Below are 25,994 nucleotides of genomic sequence, written 5' to 3'. Positions count from 1 at the left end.
TCAAAGACCTGAACTGTTAACTCCGCTTCTCCCTCCACAGATGCTGCCAGACCTGCTGAGTGTTTCCAGCATTTTCTGTTTTTATTCTGATGAAAGGTGCTGTTATGTCATTGACTGTACTATCAAGCAGCACTTGCTCAGCAATAATCTACTCACTGATGCTTCATTTGGTTTTCACCAGGGGCACTCGATTCCATATCTCAATGCAGCCTTCGTCTAAATGTGGACAAAGAGCTGAATTTCAGAGGTTGTTGGAGCCAATCATCTCAGCCCCAGGACATCACTGTAGGAGTTCCTCAGTGTCGTGTCCTAGGCCCAGTCATCTTCAGCTGCTTGATCAGTGACCTTCCCTCTTCATTAGGGCAGAGGTGAGGATGTTCGCTGATGATTGCACAGTGTTTAGTACTATTTGTGACTCCTCAGATACTGAAGTAGTCCGTGCCCACGTGCTGCAAGACCTGGATAACATTCAGGCTTTGCCTGCTAAGTGGCAAGGAACATTTGCACCACACGTGTCCAGCAATGACCATCCCTAACGAGAGAATCTGATCATCTCTCCTTGACGTTCAAAAGCATTACCATCGCTGAATCCCCCACCATCAACATCCTGGGGGTTACCATCAACCAGAAACTTAACTGGGCCAGCCATCTAAATACTGTGGCTACAAGAGCAGGTCAGAGGCTGGGAATTCTGCGGCAAGTAACTAACCTGACTCCCCAAAGTCTATTCTTCATCTACAAGGCTCAAGTCCAGAGAGTAATGGAATACTTGCCTGGATGAGTGCAGCTGCAACAACACTCAGGAAGCTTGACACCATCCAGGACAAAGCAACTCGTTTGATCGGCATCACTCCTCCACCAATGGCACACAGTGGCAGCAGGGTGTACCATCTATAGGATGCACTGCAGCAACTCACCAAGTCTCCTTTGACAGCACCTTCCAAACCTGTGACCTCTACTACCTGGAAGGATGAGGGCAACAGACGCATGGGAACACTGTGATGGTGTCTGTGGTGCAAGACCAGTGGAGGAGTGTGTGCAGACTGTTTTTTGAACAGATGACTTGTTGAATTCTGTTAAGTGCACTGATTCTGGTTTCAAAGCTTTTTTTTTAGACTGACCCTAACTTGAACGTGAAACTCAAAACTTCAGGTTTCTGGGGAAATTGAAACAGGTGGGAACCAGATAAGACACGGAGGCATATGACTAGAGCTATCCAGGCTCAGATTTGAAGACTGCAGAGTTCAAGCAGGCTGCAGGCTGTTTGGCAGAGAAACTTCAGAGAGAGGAACCTGATTCTGGGAGCTGGTCATTGGAAAATACGAGTTGCGGTAACTTCGAGTAACTGGTGGAACCACGCCATCCAGACTGTCGTGAGCAGAGCAGAGGACGTTCAAGCGGCAACAAGACCAAAATGTTGAAAGGAAGACTGCAACACTCTCTATTGGCGAGAAGACATTATATCAGTATCTGCATCTTGGAGGACAGGAGTTGGAAAATCTACCTGAAGAAGTTTTTATATTTTCAAGGAACTTCATGGCTGTTCGGTGCCACCTTTGCTGAGAAGATGGCCCAGTAAATCTAAGATCTATCATTGCATCTGATAATTAAGGTGTAATCTGTAAGCTATATATAGACAGTGATCTATCTATTATTTCATATTTAATTTATGATGGTTATGGTTTGATTGCTGGGTAGTAGTTATAAAAGTGAAATCTTGTCCCTTTTTGGGTTTTTTTAATTGGGCAGTTTTTGATAAATTCAGTTCTTTTTGTTTGTTGATCTTGTTATGACCAAGGCGGGAGTAATGCACTATTAATTCAGTCCCACTACTGCACAGGTCATAGCATATCAAATAAAATTTCCCACCTACCAAAGTCTAGCCAAATTAAACACACTATTTTCCCCCCAGAATAAAGCACACCAAACCAGGTTTAACAACAGCATTAACTATTTTATTGGAAAATAAATAATATGTCTTAACTACTAATGAGATGAGAAAACGCTTTAATCCCTTAACCCTCATGCGCGCACACGCATGCATTCAAAAAGAAACCGGTTAACCGGGGAAAAGGGATTTTTGGTTTACAGCTGTTACTTAGGACTGGAAGGAATAATAAAAAATAATTGAGGTTCATGTTCTGGTAGGATGTTTTTGGTATGGTGAGGTGTCCCAGAGTCGAATAGTCAGATGCCACTCAAAGTCTCTCCAGATGTGGTTGATGAACAGTCTGTGATGGCAATTTAACTGCAGCAGGAGTTACATACATCTTCCATCAGGATGTAGCAACAGGTCTGCTTGGGGTTTTTGAAGCAGCAGTCTAGCAGTAGAAGAATTCTTCAGATTTCAGGGTTTCTTGGAACACAGGAGGCAGCAGGAATCTCACTGGATGCAGAAATTCTTCAGAGGCCGGAGGCAACAGGAATGTTCCACTTTTCAAATGCAGGATTCCTTTTCAAGAGATGTGAGTCTCCTTTGCAGAGAGAGGTAGCACTTTTTTGGGTCTTTTCTCTCTTGCTACAGGCAGGTCAAGCAAAGATTTCAAATACCTGCTCTTTGTCCAAATCACAGGCTTTTTCAAGGGTCCAAAGTGAAAAAAGAACCTTCCTGAACATGGTCACATGTCTAGACACAATGTATCCCCCTGGTTCAAAAGCTGCTTTGAAGAAAGGTCAAATCCCTGTGAAACTGCTGTCCTTCCTGTCCTTTTAGAAGTTTAACTTCCTTTCAAAATACCCATAAAGTTCAACTCCTGTTCTGAACTTCCTTTCAAAACTTTGCTAAAAATCGAATTATTTTGCAGGTGTCTTTCATTGAGCAAAATCCTTTTTTCAGTTTGTTTTTGAAACACATAGAAGTCCAAGATTTTAGTACAAAAACCTTTTGTGGCCATCTCCACTGGGATCATGACAACACCACCACTTACAAGTTCCCCTCCAAGTCACACACCATCCTGACTTGGAACTAATCACCATTCCTTCATGATTCTTGGTCAAAATCCTGGATATCCCTCCCTAACAGCACTGTAGGTGTACCTACACCACACAGATTGCAGCAGTTTAAGAAGGCATCTTACCCCACCTTCTCAAGGGTGCTTAGGAATGGGCAACAAATGCTGGCCTTGCCAGTGACGCTTGCATCCTGTCAACAAATGTTTTAAGAACAGTAATTTACACTTCCTTCTCCGTCCTTGCGCTGTTAATTTCACAGTTCTTCTATCTGGTTAAGCAAGTAGACAGTTGCTTGCCTTGTTCACTCAGGTTCCAGTTGCTCAGTTTTCCTCACTGTGCTGTTAACAACTTGCAATTTCAGCAACCTGCCATCCAAAAAATTTAAAAACCTAAACGTGCAAGGGCAAGTCTAACTAAAGGCAGATGCTTTTAGATTCACTCCTACAAATTATGGCCTATCGGAAAAATACAGTTGTAAGAAGTATTGTGCTGCCATTTATCCTGATAGCAGTCACTGTTCTTAAAATCCAGTACACTTTTTTATACTGGGCATAATGCATCCCTTCTCTAAATTAATCTATTCCATTCAATATGCCATTGTTCACTTTATTTGTGTATATAGGGGAGCTCTGGCTGCTCATAGAAATATTTTTAGCAATATTCATTGGCTTCTAATGTGTTTAAAAGCTTTACTTCAAGTGACCTGTGTTCAAGAAAAGTGCATTAAGGCTTCTAGTGTGTTTGGATCTATCATAATTTTGTGTATAAAATAAAGATGTAAGCTGAGAATTTTACCTTTTTTTGTCATCTTATGTTGCATTACAGACTTTTTTAGTTGAGGTAAATATGTAGTACCAAGATTTGACATGGTAAAAGGGAAAAACAATGTAAAACGGCTTTTAATGTGGGCCATTACTCAGTGTATTCAGCTTTCTGGCAAATTACAGTAAATTCCTGAATCAAAACCCAGATTTGTGTTTTATAATCAATATTTGTATTTGGGCAGCCTTGAGCTCTTTCATACAAAGCTTTTTTGTAGAATGGCTTACCCTCAAGATTTGTTTTACCCATGTTACAGCATGTAGTTTACTTGAATAACCTGCCCAACATCCTGCAGAAGTAAAGTATTTTCAGTAAACCCATTTTGCTGGTTTTTGATTACTTGATAACAATAAAATGCCTCCTGTCAGTATGCTGAGGTTGTATCACACACAGCTGTAACCATAGAGTCTGCTAGATAGGATATGGTCTAGCAACATTCCATTTGTCACCATGTTCCATAGTTGGAACTCACCTGTTTTCTGTAGCACAGGCCTATACTAATCTAAATCACAAGGTCCCATAGAGAGAATTCTACAGTGAATTTATGATCGCAAGCGATTCAGTGAACATAAACTGGTAAATTTTGGCTTTGGGATTTCTTGGTAGTGTCACTGCTTTGTCCCATGCTATGCTTAGCCCTGACTCCCTTCGGTATACATCAGTTTTTGAATTGGAAACTTGCATTTTGCATTAAGCTTGTTAACTGGTAAATAAATAAAAGAAACCCAAGAGTTTACAGGTAGATTTTTGATTGAATCACCTGAACTGGTGCAGAAGTTGACCGGACTTGTAATACGAGCTATTTTAGCCCTGTGGTAATCGAAAGTGGGTCAGCAATGCTACAGGAGTTTCAACTGTGACAGTAGAAAATGTATTATGAATGGCCATCAAAGGGTTATCCACCTGAAACATTAACTCTGTTTCTCTCTCCACGGATGCTGCTAGACCTGCTGAGTATTTCCAGCATTTTCTGTTTTTATTTCAGATTTCCAGCATCTCAATATTTTTTTCTTTTTTAATTAAACTTTTTGTCAGTGTCAACCTTTTAAGATGGTGGTGGGGGGTGGGTGGTGGTGGGTAGTGACTTGGGTGATGAGGGTGCTGATGATTATTTCAACTATTTTGAAATCCTGGTGGCAAAAAGGACTACCTAGGTTTTCATTGTATTACTGTAGTTAACTACAATGCCTTTTACCACAGAGTCCTCAGAAAGCACAAACCACAGCAGTAGTAGCACAATTTAATATATGTACTACCTTTTCTCTTTTTGCAATAATATTGGTAAGGCCCACAAACCGGTTTAATGGTATTAAAAAAAAAACAACACACCTGTGGAGGCAGATTTTTATTTTTCCATAATTAGCAGGGGTTTTTTTTCAAATCAAGAAATGGAGAAGTTGTTCATGTCTATGATTTCCCTGTACAGTGAGTTCTTGTCTCCAGCTGGGTTCCCTGGCAGGGGCACATGATAATACTGACAATGAGGAAGGAAATATCCAGGGTTGTCACCCAGTCTGTACTTGTGCACTTTCAAGTTGCATTGACATTTTCAGAAACAGATCAGCTATGTTTCTTTTCAGTCAGAAAAAGGGCAATGATGGAAGCAGTAAATCTAAGGTGGTGGAAGGCAAAAAGAAAAAAATCTATGTGCATTACTAACGTGTTGCTGGATGGTACTACTGGTTTACTTTTTCCAAAGCCCAAGAGATATGTGTAATAGCAAATAATTACTATTTTATAGTATATCTTTTAGCCCCCTTTTCTTCCAAGTCTGGCCTCTTGTGCATCTCCAATTTTCATCGCTCCATGTCAACGACCGTGTCTTCAGCTACCTAGACCTAAACTCTGGAATTCCTTCCCTAAACCTTTTTGCCTCTCTAACTCTCCTCCTTTAAGATGCTGCTTAAAACCAAACTCTTTGATCTAGCTTTTGGTCACCTGTCTTAATATTTCCCTCTGTGGCAAATTTTGTTTGATGTACGTGTGAAGTGCCTTGGGATGTTTTAATACATTAAAGGCACTATATAAATGCAAGTTGTTATGCAGTTCAAGCACTTTTTTGACTCCATTTTTATTTCTTTATTTCTTGTTCTCATCCATTAGTTATCCAGTTGAATATCAAAGTCCAGTATGTTACGAACTAGGCCTGGATACACTCAAGATTTGACATGGCATGCTGATTTTAATCAATATTACATAAAGACATCTCTCACAGTATGTTTGAAGTTGCACTTGTATTTTGTAATGTTTAGCAAGTATGATTCTTTTCATGACAAAACTGGAATAGCCAAGTTTCTTCCAGGTTCACATCAGAACTTGTCTTAACCTATTCTCCTTTCCAACAGCCAAATATCCAAGTCTGTGGATTCTCTTCATGTTGATATGCTGAAGGCACCAATATCATTTGTAGACCAGAGAAATTAATAACAATTATAGCTGCTGCTTCACATCATACTCTGTACATACATATTTGAAAGTGTGCAAAGATTTTTTACCAACTTACAAATGTTGATGCTGTTTTAAAGTTAGAAAAAAACAGTCGAGTTTGCTCTTTCCTAACATTAAGAACTTTAGCAATGAGATTTAGAGAATTTATTAGACCACACCAAAAAGTTTTTTTTTAATAGCTTTGTACTGGTTCTAGTTTTACTACAGTCAGTGTAGAGTCAAATTGGTGGCAGACATTCTCTAGGTGGTCTCGTACTACCATAAAAGTGCTGAATTGAACATTGATATAAGATGTCCATTGTATCATTGTTCCATACTTCCCTTGTTAGATTTAGTTTACCTTGAGAAAATTGTTCAACTCAAAATGTCTGTAATTTGGCGATGTACTGACATTGATATTCCAACTCCAAATTCAATATTGTCACTTTTGCTTATTGTAACCTCATTGCAACAGTAGTCCTAATTTTCTGTGCCTGTCATGTTCCCATATCTGTTAATTTCCGTTTCCTTCACCAACCTATCTAACATCTGTTAGATGAATAGCTCTTCAGAGTTAATTGTGATGGTAATTTGTTGTGAATATTCCTGCTCTAGCCTTTCCCTCCTTGCTTTCCCTAACCCTATAGTTAACCGTCCCTTCCTCTACCACTCCCAGCTCTTTTATATGTCAGCAGGAAAGCTACCCTCTGAAAGACTTGATATAAAAACCCTACTCCCCTGATGTGTGTGTCTCCAATTCCACCTCAAGTTTTGAGATCTTGAGCTCCAGTGGTCTCAGTTGGAGACATTTTCCACAGAAGCATTAGTCCAAGTTAACATCTGCTGTTTGAAAGTCCCACATCCTGCAGGAACTGTACATTGTCCCTACCTTCTTAATATAAATTTCAGTTTAGCTTATATTCTTGTCTACTTAAATTTCAATTAAATTCTTCTTCTTTTCCTTCTGCAGTATCTCTTATATTGATTCATTTTTCTTTGGCATCACTTTGATTATTATGAGCTGTACTTCTGTGATTTGAAACCAGAGTTTTGGCTAATAGTTGTTACATTGCTATAAACAAATGTCTTCCATTGTTGGTGGCATTGTATGGCTGAACTTGCTGTTGATCATTTGATGGGATTGGAGCACCAAAATGGTCTTGGTTCACACATCTATTCCTCAAGTCTCCAAAAGTGTCACTGATCCAACACTGCTAGTTGGGTCTTTATCACTGCATGTGATGCAGTGCAGTTGGCAGAAGGGCTAACCTAATGAGATTGTTATCTGGGTCATTGTAAGATGTACAGCAGTACATAAGTAAAAATCTATTGTTCATTTCACAACTTGTGCCTGCAATTTATTGTTTAAGTACAGGGAAGAAGATCCATTCCTCAAAACCAGTAGTACTAGAAAGGACACATAGCTGAGCAGATTTAGAAAAAGAACTTAACTCATTTGAATTTTAACGTCATGTGCTTTGGACCAAACCAACAATAAATTATCATACACAAATTTACCTTACTAAACTTTCTCAACAACTATGCTATTCCACATACTGTAAACATAATTAAAAGAGCTTGGCCATATATTAAATAATATTCAAGTTTATTAAGTTTTGCAATTCATTAATGCAAATTATTTTATTTAGTTCAGCAGTTAAATGTCAGACACTAACCTTAGCTTTCACATGGCAGACAGAACATTCTGTCTGATCACTTATTCCTTTACTGCAGAACTAATCCTGATTTTGCTCATAGATTAGCTGTGGTTTAGCAGTTGGCAACTTTAAAAGCGATAGTAACTTCTCAATACAATATCTGACATGGAAGTAAAATGATCTTTTTGAATTTAAGATGCTGTTTGAGCTTGAGATTTGACTTTTTTTTTTATTTCAGGAGGAATTTACCGGTAGCCATTATTTGAACAACTTCCAGTTTAAAAAAAAAATTACTGCATTTTAAATCCAAAATGTCTATACCCCATTCCTAGCATTCTCAATTGGCAGTTGAATTGGCAGGTTTTCTGTGTCTCAAATAGAGCTCCAATTTGAACTTTCCAAATGACCTAAAATGATCTAATGTGTAAGTATTTTTGTGATCCAAATTCCAGACCTCCAAAACAAATGGCTTTGTGCCAAATTACATTGATCCAGAATGCCATAATAAAGAATTAAAGGTCAGAATAACTAATGTGACTGGCAGTATAACAGTGTACTATCTTGTATCACAACTTATACGTACTAATATTTCATGTTATTACTTGACCACCGAAGTTAAAAAGAAACCTTAAGTTATGTTCTGGATGGAGTCCCCAGTTGTTGCCTGACAGTTCAGTTTGACTGTTGAAAAGCAGGTTGGCCATTGTCACTCAACATGGTCAACCATATTGAATCCTTTTAGGATTCGGAAGACTGCCTTGGCTTGGCTTGATGTTTTATAAACTAACCTGCCATTATTGGGAAAAACATAGTATTTGTATTACTTTTAAAATGTAAAAGTGGTGCTAGATAAGGAACCTGAATTTTAGTTAGTCTGATTAGAAATGGTAAATTTTCCTTTACCGATGTTACGACCAGGTGATAAGGGGTCTCGGGCTCCCCTGTTACCCCTTTCCTCGTTTGGCCGTAACAGGGTTTATCTTTTAAAACAGTGATTTTTGGCTTACCTCCTCAGTGAGCCCTTTGCTTACTGCACTCTAATTGTAATTGTAAATGAACCAATCAGACAGGTTTTCTTGGGTTTAAACAAGAAAGATCTAAGTTTATTAGCCTTATCACTCTAACTCGGTTAAAATTACTAAAATAGGCGACGTAATTGCTAGCATGCATACGAGAGAAACACACATAAATGAATACAGAAGGTGGGGGGGGGGTGCTTGAAGTAGAATTAGTAATAAAGGAAATTCAGTTACAGGGTGGAAATGTCCTTGATGAAAGCTGAAGTCTTGGAGTTCTCACTGGGGCCCAGTGCACAATTTCCAACTTGCTTCTGTGGTACCAGAAGGCTGAAGAAGTGCTCTGTCTTGAGGCTGAAGCTGCTACAGTGGGTCCCTGGGACTTTGCTGGAGAGAGAGAGACAGGGAAAGAGAACGTCCTTCTCTTTTTGGTCTTCAAATTGCAGTCTCTTACCTTTCTGTGTGGCACAATTCAAACAGTCCCCAGTTTGGCCAGCAGATTCTTTGGGGTGGGTGGTTGCTGGACTTCAAAGCTTACTAGACACACACATTGGGGGGGGTGGAATGCTGGCTGTTACATGGACAAGATGTGGATCATCACTGTTGCTCAGACCAATCTTGTTAATTGAATCAGTGAGCACTTCCATTATTTCTACATTTAATTGTCTCTCAATGCAAATGTGTAATCATGTTTTCAGCAGCTCAATTCCGTTTTATTTTTAAAGAAGTTCTGTTTAATGTCCAGTAAAAGAAAAGTTTCAGTAGTTTCCCATATGACAAACAAAGAACAAAGAAAATTACAGCACAGGAACAGGCCCTTCGGCCCTCCAAGCCTGCGCCAATCCAGATCCTCTATCTAAACCTGTCGCCTATTTTCTAAGGGTCTGTATCTCTTTGCTTCCTGCCCATTCATGTATCTGTCTAGATACATCTTAAAAGACGCTATCGTGCCCGCGTCTACCACCTCCGCTGGCAACGCATTCCAGGCACCCACCACCCTCTGCGTAAAGAACTTTCCACGCATATCCCCCCTAAACTTTGCCCCTCTCACTTTGAACTCGTGACCCCTAGTAATTGAATCCCCCACTCTGGGGAAAAAGCTTCTTGCTGTCCAACCTGTCTATACCTCTCATGATTTTGTACACCTCAATCAGGTCCCCCCTCAACCTCCGTCTTTCGAATGAAAATAATCCTAATCTACTCAACCTCTCTTCATAGCTAGCGCCCTCCATACCAGGCAACATCCTGGTGAACCTCCTCTGCACCCTCTCCAAAGCATCTACATCCTTTTGGTAATGTGGCGACCAGAACTGCACGCAGTATTCCAAATGTGGCCGAACCAAAGTCTTGTACAACTGTAACATGACCTGCCAACTCTTGTACTCAATACCCCATCCGATGAAGGAAAGCATGCCGTATGCCGCCTTGACCACTCTATTGACCTGCGTTGCCACCTTCAGGGAACAATGGACCTGAACACCCAAATCTCTCTGTACATCAATTTTCCCCAGGACTTTTCAATTTATTTATGTTTCCATTTGGCAGGTGTGATTTCCGTCACACCTCCACCCTCACCGAATGAAATGTGACATTAAGGGACCATTTCATTATAGATTAGAAGGGGGAGAAAGTACAGGAAAGCACACATGTATTTCTCATTCATTCAGAAATCTTAAAATTGTTACAGCCTGTCTTTCCTTTTGTAGCAGTGCTGCTTCAAACTACCCCTTTTCCTGAGGTGGGTCTGAGATAGCCATGTGTTGCCCAAGGAGTTTAAAGTTTCTTTATTATCAACCTGCAATATGTTGGGAATGGGCATCCCAATAAACGTGTGATTTTTGGGGAGGTTTGAAGTTTGCATATTTCTGTGATTGTCTAGGGTGCCTTTGTTCCTGTAGAGGTCTGCAGGGGAATAGTTAGATTCAATTAGCCCTGGTTTGGTGCTCTGATCATGGGAGTCGGCAGTGAGTGGATCCACTCTGACCTCACTTTCAGTGCTTTGGTGAGTCATGCAAGTGCTGTTCAGTTCAGGGTATTGTTGATTTCCTTTTCTCCTGACTGTGGGGGAGGATGCTTTGCTAATTTTCCCTTTGTCCTCTGGGATGTTCCTGCTTGCAGGTATTTGTCCAGATTCTACTGCAATCCCCTGTGGCACTTCGACTAGGTGAGGCATCACCCTCACGGTTTCTCTGCCCTCTTGAGGACTTTTTGTCCCTGCAGGTTTCTGCAAATGCTGTTAGCAACCCTGGTGGGGTGCCTCTGTTGTCTTCATTTACATAGGAGGATGTGGGGTCTAATTTTCCCAACATTTCAGGGTTGGCTGACCAGACAGTAGGGGTTTTCATTTGGGAATCCTCCCAGACTGCTTTTGATCTGTCCTTTTTGTCCCCTTCCTCTCTAACCTTTTTCTCGCCCTGTGCATGTCTGTCCCTTTTCATTCTCGGCAGTGGTCCCTTACAATTCACCGGCCCTCTGCTGGAGGGTTTCCTAAAAGCCAATACAGGAATCAGGGGTGCTGATTTCACTGCAAGTTGGGGTTTCGCCTCAACCTGGCACATGGGGCAAGTTCTGCAGTACTCCACTACATCTTTGTGGAGTTTTGGCCAGTCAAACTACTGTCTTATGCAGGCTTTGGTTTTTCGTATACCAACATGTATAGCCATTGTAATCTCATGGGCCATTGTTAATATTTCCCTCCAGTACCTCTGCGGCACCATTAACTGGTGAACCACTGTCCACTCTTTGTGTTCAGGTCTGTGAGGAGAGCTCCACTTTCTCAGCTGTACCTCATTCTTTAGATAGGAGTAATCAGGGTCTCACTCTGTTTCCATTTCAGTCTGGGCAGCCTATGTGAACTCTCTCAATACTGGGTCAGCTTGCTGAGCCTCAGCTAGGGAAGATTCATTTAATTCATTCCCTGCGTCCTCTAATTTTCCAGAGAGAGTTTCAGACAGACAGACCACATGGCCATCTGTCTGCAGTGCCACTTCAGTCTCCTCTGGTGGAGCTGGTTTGGCCATGACCCGATCCACTACACATTCAGGGGAACTGCAGGGGACTGTCTCCTGCCACTGCCCTGTCTCCTTGACCCCCTTCACACTCTCTTTCACAACTGGGGAAGCTACCACTTTTGCCCCCGTCAGATCACTACCTAGGAGCAGGTCAACCCCGTCCACAGGCAAACTAGGGACAATCCCTACAGTCACCAGTCCCGAAACTAGGTCGCACTCCAAGTGCACCTGGTGTAAAGGTACAGGTGTACACTGCCCTCCAATATCACTTACTATCCTCCTCACATTTACTGCACTCTCTGGGGGGGGGGGGAAAGGTCATGCCTTTTCCCAGCAAAAGGGATCTGGTGGCCCCTGTATCCCAAAGTATTACTATGGGCTTGCTTGCCCCACTCGAGAGGTATGGGATTACTCTCCATTCAGATACAAAATCCTGATAACCTTCAGGGATCCTATTAAATTTTCCTGCACCCGCAACAGTATGTTTTCTGAGTCTTACTGGTGTTGCAGTCAAAGCCACAGCTTACTCGGCTGCGCTTTCCATCAGGGTCCCTTCTTCACTGAGCGGGTGTGCCGTGATTAACCCTACAAGCTTTCCCCATAGTTTCCAGCAGTCAACTCTTAGATGGTCTGCCTTATTACAATGGAAGCACACAGGTCTCTGGGGGTCTTTCCTACTTTCAGCACCATCCTTTTTGGCTTGAGGAGGTCCCCGTGTGTGTCCAAATTTTCTTTCTCTCCCAGGGCTGCTTGGACTCCTATCACCTTCCCATCCTTTGTCCTTTTTGGATTTGTGGGGGTGACCAGGAAAGGTTTTCCCCTGGGCAACCGACCTGTATATTAAAAGCAAACTCATCAGCCAGAACTGTGGTTTGCCTAGCTCTATGTACTTTTTGTTCCTTCACATAGGTCTTTATGGAGAGGGGGAGAATTTTTTTAAATTCCTCGAGGAGAATTACCTCTCTGAGGTTTTCATAGCTGGGTTGCACTTTAAGAACCCTCAACCACTGGTCAAAAGCCAGCTGCTTACTCCCCTCAAACGCCAAGTAAGTTTGATCAGCTTGTTTCTGGAGGGTGCGGAACTTTTGGCGGTAGGCTTCCTGTACTAGCTCATATGCCCCGAGGATAGCATTTTTAGTCAGTTCATAATTTGATGAACTCTCATCTGGCAACAGGGAATAAACCTCATGTGCATTTCCGGTTAGCTTGCTTTGTAGCAGAAGAGTCCAGTTCTCAGCCGGCCATTTTAACTGCCTTGCAAATTTCTTTAAAGATACAAAAAATGCTTCTACGCCTCCCTCGTTGAACTTTGGAATCAATTTGGAAAATTTCAAAAGCTCAGCACCCAGCCCCGAATTACTTGTATTCACTATATTGGCCAAGCTTTCACTGGGGTTAATCTGTCGCCTACTAGCTAACTCAAGCCGCCTCGGCTCCCTTTCCTCCCGTTCCTTCTGGAAGGTTCTTTCTCGCTTTCGCTCCCTGACTTCTAATTCAAGTTTCCTGTGTTCCAATTGCATCTTTGCTAACATTACCCTATCGGAGTCTATTTCAAACCCTGTCTCTGCTTCTCTGGGTTCAAGGGAAAAATGGTTGGCCACGGGTCTTAGGATTCCAATTTCCTATATTTGGCATGGAAAGTGATTCCACACTGCTCAGCCATATTACTCAACTCCTCCATAGATAGTGTTTTTAACTTATCCCAAATTACTTCACTAATCACTTGGGAGTGTACTGGCTTCGGTCGCAGACATGTTAGTATTCTAGAACACACAACCACAAGAAAACCTGTATTTAAGTCCTTTCTCTTTTTGATTGGGATCAATTTGATTTACCGCTTCCAATTTCTCTTTTTTTTTCTGTGGGTCCAATCTGGATGCTAGCTGCCAAACTTCTGTTATAACCAGTTGAGGAAGGGGTCTCAGGCTCCTCTCTTGCCCCTTTCCTGGTTTGGCCATAACTGGATTTAACTTTTAAAACAGTGATTTTTAGCTTATCCCCTCCGTGAGCCCTTTGCTCACTGCACTCTAATTGTAATTGCAAATGAACTAATCAGACAGGTTTTCTTAGGTTTTAAACAAGAAAGATGTGCATTATCACTCTGCGTGGTTAAGATGACTAAAATACATGATGCAACCACGCTAGCATACATACGAGAGAAACACACATAAAAAGATATAGAGGGGAGGAAAGAATTAGGGGCTTGAGGTTTGAAATAGAATTGATAATAAAGGGAATTCAGTTACTGGGTGGAAATGTCCTTGATGAAAGCTGAAGTCTTGGAGTTCTCACTGGGGCCCAGTGCACAATTTCCAACTTGCTTCTGTGGTACCAGAAGGCTGAAGAAGTGCTCTGTCTTGAGGCTGAAGCTGCTACAGTGGGTCCCTGGGACTTTGCTGGAGAGAGAGAGACAGGGAAAGAGAACGTCCTCTTTTTGGTCTTCAAATTGCAGTCTCTTACCTTTCTGTGTGGCACAATTCAAACAGTCCCCAGTTTGGCCAGCAGATTCTTTGGGGTGGGTGGTTGCTGGACTTCAAAGCTTACTAGATACACACATTGGGGGGGTGGAATGCTGGCTGTTACATGGACAAGATGTGGATCATCAGTGTTGCCCAGACCAATCTTGTTAATTGAATCAGTGAGCACTTCCATTGTCTCTCTATTTAATTGTCTCTCAGAATGCAAATGTGCAATCATATTTTCAGCCGCTCAGTTCTGTTTAAACAAGTTCTGTGCAATGTCCAGTAAAAGAAAATTTTCAGTAGTGTCCCATATGATGAAAAGTGTGATTTACGTCATCCACACTGTCAACCTGTGAATATTTATTTGTCAAAGTGTGTTGCTTTTAAGCACTGTGATGCTTCTTTGGATGGGGCAGGAGTTCTCTTCAGTAATTTTTAACTAACCTTCATTTCATCAAATGTGATAAGTGGCTTTCCATCACTTTGGTGAAAATGAACAGAATGGAAATTGTACGGCAAGATAAATTAGTCATTTTATGTGATTCTTAGCAATGGTTTAAAAAAAATGTTGCTTTTCCATCGTTATGCAGCAGGCCTGAACTTTTGTTCTTAAACAAACAGAACCAGGCATAAATCTAGAATAGTTACACCTTGGTAGACTCTGTAGCATTTATAAACTAAAGAAACTAGAGTAAGGTTAGATTATGCAAATATAGAGCAAAATGTGCTATCTGTAGATATGTTGGGGCTGCACAAAAATGAATGTTTGCTCATTTAAATAATCCTAATTTTAGAGTTTTTGTTCCACACCTGCTTTTAGTTTCATGAAATCCAGCTGTGGTTAGTCCCACTGGAAAATATTCTCCGGTGTCCACAAGCTAAACATTTGGTAATTGCAGCTTCAAAATAATTACAGTATTTGTGATTGCATTTTCTAAAGATGCCAACATATATTTCATGTGAATTATAGATAGTTGCAGAGATCTTTTGATTTAAACAAATGCATATAACCGCTAAAGTTGGTCACTACAGTTTGAGGGAAAAGTTTGATGGACCAGCTGAATTGTACCTGCCTGTCATTTTCTCTGGGCCTGCCCAGTTACATTCCAGGCTGTGAAACTTATTGAAAGTGATTGTGGAAGGAGATTTCTCAAGTTGTGAATACCTGGTTTACCCTGGCCACAGTGTATCTAACCGCTGCGAAGTCAACAAAATAGAATGAAACCGGACGGACCACCCAGCAAGGACCTCGGCAAGCCCAGCCCTGTTGACCGTGCAAAATCCTCCTTACTAACATCTGGGGGCTTGTGCCAGAGTTGGGAAAGCTGTCCCACAGACTAGTCAAGCAACAGCCTAACATAGTCATACTCATGGAATCATACATTACAGACAATGTCCCAGACACTGCCATCAGCAACCCCGGGTATGTCCTGTCCCACCGGCAGGACAGACCCAGCACAGGTGGTGGCACAGTGGTATACATTCGGGAGGGAGTTGCCCTGGGAGTCCTTAACATCGACTCCGGACCGCGTGAAGTCTCGTGGCATGGGGTCAGACATGTGCGAGGAAACCTCCTGCTGATTACCACCTACCACCCTCCCTCTACTAACTGGAGGAGGTGGCCCCACAAATATCCCCATCCTCAATGATGGAGGAGACCAGCACATCAGTGCAAAAGATGAGGCTGAAGCATTTGCAACAAGCTTCAGCCAGAAGTTGTTGATCCATCTCTGCCTCTTCCTGAAGTCCCCAGCATCACAGATGCCAGACTTCAGCCAATTCAACTCACTCCACGTGATATCAGGAAATGACTGAAGGCACTGGATACTGCAAAGGCTATGGGCTCTGACAATTTTCCGGCAATAGTACTGAAGACCTCTGCTCCAGAACTTTCCGCACCCCTAGCCAAGCTGTTCCAGTACAGCAACAACACTGGCCTCTATCCGACAATGTGGAAAATTGTTCAGGTATGTCCTGTACACAAAAAGCAGGACAAGTCCAACCCGGACAATTACCGCCCCATCAGTCTACTGTCATACATCAGTAAAGTGATGGAAGGTGTCATCAACAGTGCCATCAAGCGGCACTTGCTTAGCAATAACTTGCTCAGTGGCGCTCAGTTTGGGTTCTGTCAGGGCCACTCAGCTCCTGACCTTATTACAGCCTTGGTTCAAACATGGACAAAAGAGCTGAACTCAAGAGGTGAGGAGAGAGTGACTGCCCTTGACATCAAGGCAGCATTTGACCAAGTATGGCATCAAGGAGCACTAGCAAAACTGAAGTCAATGGGAATCTGTGAAAACTCTTCGCTGGTTGGAGTCATACCTAGTGCAAAGGAAGACGGTTGTGGTTGTTGGTCAATCATCTCACTGCAGGAGTTCCTCAGGGTAGTGTCCTAGGCCCAACCATCTTCAGCGGCTTCATCAATGACCTTCCTTCAATCAGAAGGTCAGAAATGGGGATGTTCGCTGATGATTGCACAATGTTCAGCACCATTCGTCACTCTTCAGCTACTGAAGCAGTCCATGCAGAAATGCAGCAAGACCTGGGCAATATCCAGGCTAGGGCTGATTTAAGTGGCAAGTATCATTTGGATGTGGACGTCGCTGGCTAGGCCAGCATTTATTGTCCATCCCTAATTGTTCTTGAGAAGGTGGTGGTGAGCTGCCTTCTTGAACCGTGTGGGGTAGGTACACATACAGTGCTGTTGGGAAGGGAGTTCCAGGATTTTGACCCAGCAACATTGAAGGAATGGCAATATAGTTGCAAGTCAGGATGTTGTGTGGCATCGAGGGGAACTTGCAGGTGGTGGTGTTCCAATGCGACTGCCCTTGTCCTGCTAAGTGGTAGAGGTCACTGGTTTGGAAGATGCTGTCGAAGGAGCCTTGGTGTGTTGCTGCAGTGCATCTTGTAGATGGTACACACAGCTGCCACTGTGTGTCGGTGGTGAAGGGAGTGAATGTTTGTGGATGGGGTGCCCATCAAGCAGGCTGCTTTGTCCTGAATGGTGTCGAGCTTCTTGAGTGTTGTTGGAGCTGCACCCATCCAGGCAAGTGGAGAGTATTCCATCACACTCCTGACTTGTGCCTTGTAAATGGTGGACAGGCTTTGGGGAGTCAGGAGCTGAGTTAGACGTCGTAGAATTCTTAGCTTCTGACCTGCTCTTGTAGCCACAGTATTTATATGGCTACTCCAGTTAAGCTTTTGGTCAGTGGTAACCCCTAGGATGTTGATAGTGGGGGATTCAGTGATGGTAATGCTATTGAATGTCATGGGGAGATGGTTAGATTCTTTCTTGTTAGAGATGATCATTGCCTGGCACTTGTGTGGCGAATGTTACTTGCCACTTAACAACCCAAGCCTGTATATTGTCCAGGTCGTACTACATTTCTACACGGACCGCTTCAGTATCTGAGGAGTCGTGAATGGTGCTGAACATTGCGCAATCATCAGCGAACATTGTGTATATTGGTGCATTTCACTCACCCATACTTTGACAAAAAGGTGTCACTCTGTGAACCTATATGGGTCCTGGCTATGCCCACCTTTTTGAAGGATGCTTGGAACATTTTTGTTCAGTCCGACTTGAGTCTCTTCCTCAGCTCATTTTCCAATACCTTGATGACTATATCTGTGCTGCTTCCTGCTGTCACCAGAACTGGAAATTCCGTCATCTACGCTTCAAATTTCCATGCCTCCTTCACATTCACATGGTCCATTTCAAACTCTTGCCTTGTCTTCCTTGACTTTACAGTCCCCATTTCTGAGGATAAACTGTCAGCCAATATCTGCTGAAAGCCCATAGCTACCTTGATTACACTTCCTCCCACCTGCTTCTTATAAGGACTCTATTCCAGTCTCCCAATTTTTCCTTTGCATCTGTTCTGATAATGCCATCTTCCACGGCAGTGCTTCCAATGTATTTTCCTTTGTTTTCCTCTTTCCTCAACCAAGGATTCCCTTCCACTACAGTTGATCAGACTGACACAGTCGAGGGCTCTATTTTCCAAATCTCTGCTCTCACTTCTTCCCTGCCCTCCCAGAACCACTAAGGCTTCACCTTCCACATTCCAAATCATCATTACCTCCATCGTGATGCTACCACCAAACACATCTTCACCTCCCCTCCCCTTTCAGCATTCTGAAGGAACTGTTCCCTCTGTGACACGCTGTTCCACTCTTACAGTACATGCTCCTCCTCTCATGACACCTTCCCATACAAACTCGGGAGATAAACTGTTTGGTTGGCATCCTTCCATCTACGAAAGATGATGGACATGCAGCAAACAATCCATTTAGGTGAGGTGTCTTCTCTTGCTGCCCCTTTGCTGATGGCTGTGAAGGACAATCCTTGAGAGGCAGGTTCTGCCACAAATACTGCACATGAAGCTGCCAAGTGACGCTGTGAGTTATTGTTTTCGATGGTGCCTGTTGCCAAGTTGCTGTAGCAACTGGTCATCGTGGTAGTGCACACCAGTCCACAGGATGTGTTGCCATTTTCCTCTTTTACCAGCTAGTGACTCCCAGATGCAATAGTCGACATTTAGAGCCTTCATATCATGCTTGCAAGCATCCTTGAATCGTAGCTTTGGGCACCTCACTGGTCGTCTGGCCACAGCTACCTCGCCATACAGAAGGTCCTTGGGTCTGCGACCCTTTTCCGTCCTGCGGATGTGTCCGATCTACTGAAGCCGCCTCTGTTTGATTAGTGCCAACACACTTGGAAGCTCTGTCTTTGAGAGGACTGCCACAATTGTGATTTTGTCCTGCCAGGATATATCCATAATGCACGGCACACAGCAAAGATGAAAATTGTTGAGCTTCTTTTCCTGGTAGCTGTAAGTCGCCCATGTTTGGCAGCCATATAGCAAGGTGCTGAGAACACAGGCTTTATAAACGATCAGCTTGGTGTTAGCCATGCGCGTTTCGCAAGTCGGCCAAAGGTGGTAGCTGCTTTCCCTATGCATGTATCAAGCTATGCTTCAAGGGACAGATTGTCTGTCACCCTGGGTCCAGGGTAGCAGAATTTGCTAACCACTTCCGGTGGGGTGTTATTTAGTGTGATTGAGGCGGAGATGCAACACCTCATCCCATGACAACTGTGTACTTGATGCTTATAGTCAAGGAGAACAAGTTACCGGCACAGGGGAGACAGTCCATGAGTCTTTGTAGCTGCATGTCCATGTGAGCAACTAGCGCAGCATCACCAGCGTAGAGGAGTTCTCTGATCAGGACGCGGTGTGTTTTTTGTTTTCACTTTCAGCCTTGATAGATTGTAGAGCTTGCCATCTGGCCTAGTTTGCAAGTAGACTCCTTCCATACCTGCAGGAAGGTGAAGATCAGGAGCATAGAGAAGAAGATGCCAAACAGAATGGGGGCTAAGACACCGTGTTTCATGCCATTCTTCACTCAAACTGTCAGAAGTGAAGCCATCAAACTGTACAGTACAGGAGATCAACACCTGCACTCTTACCATCTCTCTTCCCAAGGTTCAGGACCTCAAACATTCCTTCCAGATAAAGATTTACTCATTGTACTTTCAATCTAATATATTGTATTCACTGCTCACTATGCAGTCTCCTCTACACTGGGAGATAAAACACCGATTGGGTGATTTGCTTTGAGAACCCCTCCATTCAGTCCTCAAGTGAGACCCTGAGCTTCCATTTGTTATTTTAATTCTCCATTCCATTGCCACTGTGACCTCTTTGTCTTCTGCTTCCTACACTGTTCCAGTGAAGCTTGAAGAACAGCACCTCCTCTTTTTGAATAGGCATTTTACAGCCTTCCATACTTGACATTGAGTTCAACAATTTCAGATCACTGATCATTGTTTTCATGTTTTCAGTCAGCAGGTGCTGCTAAGGATTCTGCTGTTCCCATTTACATATTCTGTCGCCCATCTTTTTTTTTGTGGGATGTGGACGTCGCCGGCTAGGCCAGCATTTCTTGCTCATCCCTAGTTTGCCCTTGAACTGAGTGGCTTGCTAGGCCATTTCAGAGGGCATTGCATTTTAAGAGTCAACCACATTGCTATGGGTCTAGAGTCACATGTAGGCCAGACCAGGTAAGGATGGCAGATTTGCTTCCCTAAAGGAACCAGATGGAACCAGTGAACCAGATGGCTTTTTATAGCAATAAAATGAAAGCAAAATAAATAGTCGTTTGGTAGAACAGAACTTGAATATTGCTGAAAATAGAGACACGTTGTCAAAGCTTTTCATCTTGCACTCATCAGGACAATCCGCAAAAATACCGATGTAAAGGAAAACAGCAATTTTATACTGTATGAGAAGCCAGTGCTGATTGGTTGCCAAGTGAACTCTGGTAGCATTGCCATGGAGAATGCACCAGTTTATGGTGACTAATAGTTAACTGCCAATCGTTGTTTGAAATTTAAAATAGGTAGCTTGACTCTGGTCAAGGCATTTCCCTGAGGAATGAACCAGCGAATGGCTGCCACTTATTTTGTTTAGCTGAAACAGGCACAATGTTTGTATATGTTCTTTCTGTCTGCAAAGAACAGGGCCCTGTATATTAAGATATGTAGCTTCCAGTACGTGCAAATGCGCCAATTTGTGACCCCCTACAAACAATCTTAAATTGGTTGTCAGCGTAATTCTTAGCACACTGAGGATTATCTAGCAAATGTTGTCCAATCACGGAATCACATCTAGTGTTGGACACACTGTTTTGAGTTTTGCAAGCACGGGCTGGTTGGGTACAGCCTGTACCTTGCCTGTTGCGAACAGCGTAAGGGACATTTTGTTTGATACAATCCGCCAGTCTTTGGGACGTATGGCCTATATGCCTAGCATCACACTGTCATTGAAGTTCATATATCGCATTACTCATTTGTGTGATAGACAGAGGACATCTTTTTGACTTGACAGTAGCAAAGACTGATCAGTGTAAACTGGTGCATTCTCATGGCAATGCCTCCACCAGAATTCACTTTCCAACCAATCAGCACTCTCTTCTCATACAGTATAAAGTTGTTGTTTTCCCTTACATTGGTATTTTTGCAGATTGTCCTGATGAGTGCAAAACAAAAAGCTTCGACAAAGTGTCTAATTTCAGCAAAATCAAAATACTGCGGATGCTGGAAATCTGAAATTAAAAACAAAGTGCTGGAAATACCAGCAGGTCTGGCAGCATCTGTGGAGAGAGAAGCAGAGTTAACGTTTCAGGTCATAGAGTCATGGAGAGATACAGCACTGAAACAGGCCCTTTGGCCCACCGAGTCCTTGCCGACCATCAACCACCCATTTTACTAATCCTTCATTAATCCCATTTTCCCTTTCACATCCCCACCTTCCCTCAATTCTCTTACCACCTACCTACACTAGGTGCAATTTTTGAAATGGCCAATTTACTTATCCCGCAAGTCGTGTGGGAGGAAACCGGAGCACCCGGAAGAAACCCAAGCGGTCACAGGGAGAACTTGCAAACTCTGCACAGGCAGTACCCAGAACTGAAGCCAGGTCGCTGGAGCTGTGAGGCTGCGGTGCTAACCACTGCACTACTGTGCCGCCCAGGCCTGGTGACTTTTCATCAGATACAAGATATAGGAACAAATTTGACTTGGATAAAATAGAAGTTATATCACACAATGAAACCATCAAGCAAGTTGTTTTAGTGGATTGTCAGCATTTTTTTGTGAATTTTGTTTTTTGTAATTAATCTGAAAAATAAAATGGAAAATGTTGGAAATACTCAGATCAGAAAGCATCTGTGAAGGGAGACGAGGATTAAATGTTTTAGGCACTGGATACTGCAAAGGCTCTGGGCCCTGACAACATTCTGGCAATAGTACTGAAGACCTGTGCTCCAGAACTTGCCGTGCCCCTAGCCAAGCTGTTCCAGTACAGCTACAACACTGACATCTACCCGGCAATGTGGAAAATTTCCCAAGTATGTTCTGTACACAAAAAGCAGGACATGTCCAACCTGGGCAATTACCGCCCCATCAGTCTACTCTCAATCATCAGTAAAGCAGCACTTGCTTAGCAATAACCTGCTCGGTGACGCTCCGTTTGGGTTCTGCCAGGGCCACTCAGCTCCTGACCTCATTACAGCCTTGGTTCAAACATGGACAAAAGAGCTGAACTCAAGAGGTGAGGTGAGAGTGACTGCACTTGACATCAAGGCAGCATTTGACCGAGTATGGCATTAAGGAGCCCTAGCAAAACTGGAATCAATGGGAATGGGGGAAAACTCTCCGCTGGTTGGAGTCATGCCTAGCGCAAAGGAAGATGGTTGTGGTTGTTGGGGGCCAATCATCTGAGCTCGAGGACATCTCTGCAGGAGTTCCTCAAGGTAGTGTGCTAGGCCCAACCATCTTCAGCTACTTCATCAATGACCTTCCTTCAATCATAAGGTCAGAAATGGGGATGTATGCTGATTGCACAGTGTTCAGCATCATTCGCAACTCCTCAGATACTGAAGCAGTGTAGAAATGCAGCAAGACCTGCACAATATCCAGGCTAGGGCTGATAAGTAACAAGTAACATTCGTGCCACACAAGTGCCAGGCAATGACCATCTCCAACAAGAGAGAATCTATCCATCTCCCCTTGACATTCAATGGCATTACGATCACTGAATCTCCCACTATCTACTGGAGTAGCCATATAAATACCATGGCTACAAGAGCAGGTCAGAGGCTAGGAATCCTCTGGTGAGTAACTCACCACCTGATTTCCCCAAAGCCTGTCCACCATCTATAAGGCACAAGTCAGGAGTGTGATGGAATACTTTCCACTTACCTGGATGGGTGCAGCTCCAACAACACTCAAGAAGCTTGACGCCATCCAGGAGAAAGCAGCCAGCTTGATTGCCACTCCATCCTAAACATTCAGTCGCTCCATCACCGACGTACAATAGTAGCAGTGTGTACCATCTACAAGATGCACTGCAGTAATGCACCAAGGCTCCTTAGACAGCACCTTCCAAACCTGCAACCTCCACCACCTAGAAGGACAAGGGCAACAAATGCATGGGAACACCACCACCAAGCCACACACCCATCCTGACTTGGAACTATATCGCCTTTCCTTCACTGTCACTGGTTCAAAATCCTGGAATTCCCTTCCTAACAGCACTGTGGGTGTACCTACCCCACATGGACTGCAGTGGTTCAAGAAGGCAGCTCACCACCACCACTTCAAGGGGCAATTAGGGATGAGCAACAAATGCTGGCCTAGCCAATGATGCCCACATCCCTGGGACGAATAATAAAAAAAAGGTCCATGACCTTTTGTTAGAACTAGAAATTGTTAAATGTGTAGCAGGTTTTAAGCAAGTACAGAAGCGGGGAAGGTGGAGGCGTGGAGGAAAGAACAAAATTGAAAATCTATGATAGGACAACAATTGACTGATTTTATGGTCATTAGATCTTTTTTAATTCCAGATTTATTAATTGAATTCAAATTTCACCATCTGCCTTCATGGGATTCAAACCCATGTCCCCAGAACATGACCCTGGGCTCTGAATTACTTATCCTGTGACATTACCACTACACCACCACCTCCTCTATTTATATGACTTGTCCCATTACCACCTGATTTTGCCCAGAACCATCATCCCTTTTGTCATTTAATTAATCCTGCTTTCTGCCCTATCACAAATCTTTATTTTTGTTCTTTCCTCCTCTTTGCTTCACGCTTCCACCTTCCCTGCCTCTGTACTTGCTTAAAACCTGTTACACATTTAACATTTTCTAGTTCTAGTTTGAGGTCATGGACCTCAAACATTTACTCCTCTTCCCCCTTCACAGATGCTTTCTAACCTGAGTATTTCCAGCATTTTCCATTTTATTTTTCAGAGTAATAACATACAAATAACAAAATTCACAAAAAATGCTGACAGACCTCTAAAATGACTTGCTTGATGGTTTCATTGTGTGATATAACTTCTACTTTATCCAAGGCAAATTTTTTCCTGTATCCGATCCTAACTTTCTGTATTAATGTATAGTTAAGTAATACCCAGCTTATGAGTAATAACTAGTTGTGATTTATTGTTCACATATTACTTAGTTTGATTTCTGGTTCAACTATGGCATTGCATTTCATACATTTGCCAACACAGTCCAATAGAGCTGAACCCATTTAAGATCAATTTACAGCATGATGAGATGAAATCCTACTTGAGATGAAAATTATTACATGTTGAAAAACAAATTCCAGTGAGCAATGTTGACCCATAATTGAAATCCATTCTATAAAATGAAAATCTTCTGTTAAGTCAAATATTTAAGTCTGTAATTTTAGTTCTTAGCCATTTTAATTATAAATCTCTTTTCATACTACAAAGAACAGTTAATGAAAACACTGTGAGCTTGGTCTTCATGGCTGCATCATATGACTCTTAACTGCCCTCTGAAATGGCCTAGCATGCCACTCAGTTGTATCAAACCACTACAGAAAAGACCAAGAAGAACTAGGAACTGGAAACGACCAAAGCACACCCTGCCCAGTCGACTCTGCAAAGGCCTCACGAGTATCTGGCGACTTGTGCCAAAATTGGGAGAGCTGTCCCACAGGCTAGTTAAGCAGCAGTGTGACATAGTCATACCTGCCGCATCATACCTTAGAGCCAATGCCCCAGACTCCTCCATCACCATCCCTGGATAGGTCCTGTCCCACCGGCAGGACAGACCCACCAGCGGTGGCAGCACAGTGCAGTGGCCCTGGGAGTCCTCAGCGTTGACCTCTGACCCCATGAAGTCAAATAGGGGCAAGCAAAACTCCTGCATATTACTGCCTACCACCCTCTCTTAAATGATGAATCAGTACTCCTCCATGTTGAACACCACTTAGAAGAAGCACTGAGGGTAGCAAGGGCACAGAATATACTCTGGGTGGGGGACTTCAATGCCCATCACCAAGAGATGCTTAGCAGCACTATTACTGACTGAGCTGGCTGAATCCTGAAGGACATATTTGCCAGACTGGGCCTGCAGCAGGTGGTGAGGGAAAAATCTGCTTGACCTCACCCTCGCCAATCTACCTGTCACAGATGCATCTGTCCATGACAGTATTGGTAGGACTAACCACCACACAGCCCTTGTGGAGCCGAAGTCCTGTCTTTACATTGACGATACTGTCCGTTGTGTTGTGTGGCACTACCACCGTGCTAAATGGGATAGATTCAGAACAGATCTAGCTGCTCAAAACTGGGCATCCATGAGGCACTGTGGGCCATCAGCAACAGCAGAATTGTATTCAACCACAATCTGTAACCTCATGGACCAGCGTATCCCTCACTCTATCATTACTATCAAGCTGGAGGATCAATCCTGGTTCAATGAAGAGTGCAGGAGAGCATGCCAGGAGCAGCACAGGCATACTTAAATATGAGTTGCCAACCTTGTAAAGCTACAAGACAAAACTACATGCATGCTAAACAATGGAAGCAGCATGCAGTAGACAGAGTTAAGGAATCCCACAATCAGTGGTTCAAATCAAAGCTCTGCAGCCCTGCCACATCCAGTCGTGAATGCTGGTGGATAATTAAACAACTAACTAGAGGAGAAGGCTCCATAAACATCCCCATCCTCAATGATAGGGAGCCCAGCACGTCAGTGCAAAAGACAAGGCTAAAGTATTTGCAACCATCTTCAACCAGAGGTGCCAAGGGAAT

At 43.1% G+C, this 25,994-nt stretch overlaps 1 protein-coding gene across 2 annotated transcripts in view; it reads left to right on the top strand.

Moving 5' to 3' along the window:
- The window catches only part of LOC137380714 (rab11 family-interacting protein 2), a 120,901-nt gene that overhangs the window by 36,955 nt on the left and 57,952 nt on the right, over positions 1-25,994 (top strand). The window lies entirely within an intron of this gene.

This window comes from Heterodontus francisci, chromosome 20, assembly GCF_036365525.1.
Source record: "Heterodontus francisci isolate sHetFra1 chromosome 20, sHetFra1.hap1, whole genome shotgun sequence".
Lineage (NCBI taxonomy): Eukaryota > Metazoa > Chordata > Chondrichthyes > Heterodontiformes > Heterodontidae > Heterodontus > Heterodontus francisci.
The sequence above is the reverse complement of the archived record's forward strand: the minus strand, read 5'-3'. Positions and strand labels throughout refer to the sequence as shown.